We start from the raw sequence: 4,065 nt of genomic DNA on the forward strand, positions 1-4,065 counted from the left end.
TTAAACTTTTTTATAAAATTTTATTATTTTTAATAAAATGTGTGTATAAAATCAGATATGACTGGTACAGGAGGAGATTGCCCCTCCTTCTCCAACAGAGCATCTGGTGGATTCAAAACGTGTACCTCTAGGATTGCAGTGCAGCTTCTAGCCACTAGACCACCAGAGCTCCCTCCCTTTTGATTTTATGACTCCAGCTCTTTGAACATTTTACTATACTTCGCTTTGTCTTCCTGAGTTGTTCATTGACTTCTTGATTTCTTCCTTTTGCTTTGGCTACTCTGTGCTCTAATGGAATATTCAGAGTCTCTTTGAGGTCCATCTTGGTCTCTTCTTCATCCTCTGTCTTTGTAATGACCTTTAATATTCTTCATGGATGATATTCTTTATATCCTCCCACAGCTCCTCTGGTCTTTCTTCAATACTTTTCAAGGCTGCAAACCTATTCCTAAGAAGGATTTTAAATTCAAGTTTTTAAATTAAAATTTTAGTTGTCGTGGATTTGATTTTATTTTCTTTAGCCTCAGCTAGAACGTGCATGTGAGTAGTCGAGGGTCTGTTCCACAAACAGCACTTGGCCTAGTTTTCACTGCTGGTATTGGTATCCTTCAATGATTCTTTCCACAGATGTACTTAATCTGATTTCTGTGTCAGCAGGTGAAGTCCATCTGGGTAGTCACTGGGTAGTCGCTGTTCGTGTAGTAGCTGTGCTTTATTTTTTTCCCTGCCCCCCCCCCACGACGTAGCTGTGCTTTTTAAAACATATTTGCAATGAGTAACCATTGATTGTATATAATTCTATCATTCTATATCCAGCCTTATTTCTGTAACCAAGTTCATGTTTTCTGATTACTAATCCTCCTTCCTTGTTCCCAACTTTGCATTCTAGTCACTCACTATTATTAATGCATCTTGGATGTTATGGTTTTGGACTTTACTCCCAGGTCTCTAATCCACCTTGAGTTAATTTTTATGTATGGTGTGAGATGTTGATCCTGTTCCAGCTTTCTGCAGGTAGCTAGCAGTCCAGTTTTGCCAGCTCCATTTGTTGAAGAGGTTGTAATTTCCACATTTGGTAGATTTGATTTCCTTGTAGAATATCAGTTGACTATAGATAGCTGTGTCTATTTCCGAGTTCTCAATTCTGCTCCATTAGTCTATGACCCTGTCATAGTACCAGTACCATGCTGTAAAATGGTGCAACCATTCTGGAAGGCATCTGGTGCTTCCTCAGAAAGGTGAACATGGAAATTCCATATGACCCAACTATTCCACTACTTGGAATATACCCTGAGACTATGAGAACTGAGATACAAACTGAGATTTGTACAGCAATGTTCATAGCAGCATTATTCACCACTGTAAGAACATGAAAGAAGCCAAAATGTCCAGCCACAAATGAATGGATTGAGAAATTATGGTACATTCACACAATGGAATACTATGCAGAACACAGGTGCAATAACTTTGTAAATTATTATCTAACTTGGGAGGGACTGGAGAGCATTATGCTGAGTGAACTAAGTCACATAAGGATAAATATTGTATAAAACAGTTATTGTAGAATAAGTATAAGGATCCAGGAGGGGTAGGAGAGGCTGGAAGCAGAGGGATGTGGATGTGCAGAGGGAGAGGGGAATTAATCATTGGGTTGTACAACTTGATGGGTGTGGGGGTGAGGGAAATGGAAAGAATTTTTTTGAATTTGTATTCGAGTTTTGTAAATAAACTAGTAGAGAAAAAAACAATGTATTTTGGTTGCTTGTTCTATTTATTTCCATCTGCAAAAGTTTGTAGAAACCATCTATTTCCTCCTCTTTGGCTCTGGTTGTTGGTGCATATATTTGTTTTGTGAACATGTTTTTTGTATTGTATTTTTATTAATTTTTCTTCATTATTCATGTATTCGAATGACAGTGGTATTAGCAGATCTTCATTGTATGTGCATCAATATTATCCTGTCACTCATAACATTGTATTTCAAGATGGGATCTAGAAATAGTCTTTTCAACTCTGAATGTGACCCCATTTTTCCTCACCTTTTCATTGCCAGCATAGTAGATCATATGATTGATTCATTATGTCAATCCATTTCATTTTGCCAGAGCCTACTATGTCAATATTTATGCATTCTATTTCTTCCTTAAAAGTGTCCAATTTTGCTCCCTCTGTTCCAGTCCGCACCCGTGCCACCTCTCATCCGCCTGCTGCTGTGTACTGCTGCCTAGGCGAAGTGCTGCTGCTGTCCAGGGCCGGACCGGCCACCACCCCTCTTCCCTGGCTTGAGCTCTGCTCCTGGAGCCACTACAGCGAGGTGGCCACCGACCGCGAGAGTGACCCCAACTTCTTCAAGATGGTGGAGGCCTTCTTGGACTGCGGCGCCAGCATCGTGGAGGACAAGCTCTCGGAGGACCTGAGGACCCGGGATTGTGAGAAACAGAAGCAGAACTGCAACTATGTGCCGAGCCTGACCTTCCCCATCCTGCGCGACGATGGCTCTTGAGAAGTCATCAAGGGCTACCTGGACCCTGCACAGCCAGCACCGCTCGCCCTGCAAGGGAGACATCCGTTACAGCACCGACGTGAGTGTGGATGAAGTGAAAGCCCTGGCCTCTCTAATGACATACAAATGTGCAGTGGTTGATGTTCCATTTGGGGGTGCTAAAGCTGGTGTGAAAATCAACCCCAAGAATTACACCCATAATGAACTGGAAAAGATCACAGGAGGTTCACCATGGAGCTTGCAAAGAAGGCCTTTATTGGTCCTGGCATTGATGTGCCTTCCCCTGAGATGAGCACAGGTGAGCAGGAGATGTGCTGGATAGCTGACACCTATGCCAGTACCATAGGGCACTATGACATTAACGCATGTTACTGGTAAACCTATCAATTGAGGTGGTATCCATGGACAGATCTCTGCTACTGGTCCTGGTGTTTTCCATGGGATTGAAAACTCATCAATGAAGCTTCATACAGAAGCATTTTGGGAATGACACCAGAATTTGGAGATAAAACATTTGTTGTTCAGGGCTTTGGTAATTAATGTGGGCCTGCACTCTATGAGATACTTACATCGCTTTGGTGCTAAATGTGTTGGTGTTGGGGAATCTGATGGGAGCATGTGGAATCCAGATGATATTGATCCAAAGGAACTGGAAGACTTCAAATTGCATCATGGATCAATTCTGGGTTTCCCAAAGGCAAAGCCCTATGAAGGGAGCATCTTGGAAGCTGATTGTGACATATTGATCCCAGCGACTAATGAGAAGCAATTGACCAAATCCAATCCATCCAGGGTCAAAGCCAAGAACATTGCTGAAGGTGCCAATGGACCCACAACTCCAAAAGTTGATAAGATTTTCCTGGAGAGGAACATCATGGTGATTCCTGATCTGTACTTGAATATGAAGTGACAGTCTCTTCCTTTGAATGGTTGAAGAATCTCAACCATGTCAGCTATGGTCATCTGACTTTCAAATAGGAAAGGGACTCTAATTACCACCTGCTCATGTCTATTCAAAAGAGTTTAAAAAGGAAATTTGGAAAACATGGTAGAACTATCCACAGCAGAGTTCCAAGACAGAATATCAGGTGTATCTGAGAAAGATATTGTGCACTCAGGATTTGCTTATCCATGGAATGTTCTGCCAGGCAAATCATGCACACAGCCATGAAGCATAACCTGAGGTTGGACTGAGAACTGCTGCCTATGTCAATGCCATTGACAAAGTCTTCAAGGTGTGCAACAAAGCTGGTGTGACCTTCACATAAACACATCGTAACTGGCTTTTCCACTCTCCTCCTTACCTGTAACTTTCTGCACTTACCACAGTTTACATGTAATCACAGAAATCTTTTTTCTCTCATGACTTATTAGATAATAAACACCATTCTCAACAACAACAACAACAAAATGTCCAATTTTCCTACATCCATACTTCTCACATTGCACTTTCCAATCACTAGTGTCCATTTGCATTGTTCTTCCTCCTTTCTGATTCCTAACCTGAGGATTCAGCCTCTGGTTCCATGTCTGCTAGCCTAATCTAAGTGTGTGGTGTTACA

General features: G+C 41.7%; 1 pseudogene; it reads left to right on the forward strand.

Annotated features, from left to right (window-relative positions):
• The first annotated feature begins 2,299 nt into the window (after window positions 1–2,299).
• LOC102851263 lies at window positions 2,300–3,771 on the forward strand (annotated as a pseudogene).
• The last annotated feature ends 294 nt before the right edge of the window (window positions 3,772–4,065 follow it).

The sequence above is a fragment of the Elephantulus edwardii genome, unplaced genomic scaffold (genome assembly GCF_000299155.1).
Source record: "Elephantulus edwardii isolate Elephantulus edwardi_28Jun2011 unplaced genomic scaffold, EleEdw1.0 scaffold00060, whole genome shotgun sequence".
Classification (NCBI taxonomy): Eukaryota; Metazoa; Chordata; class Mammalia; order Macroscelidea; family Macroscelididae; genus Elephantulus; species Elephantulus edwardii.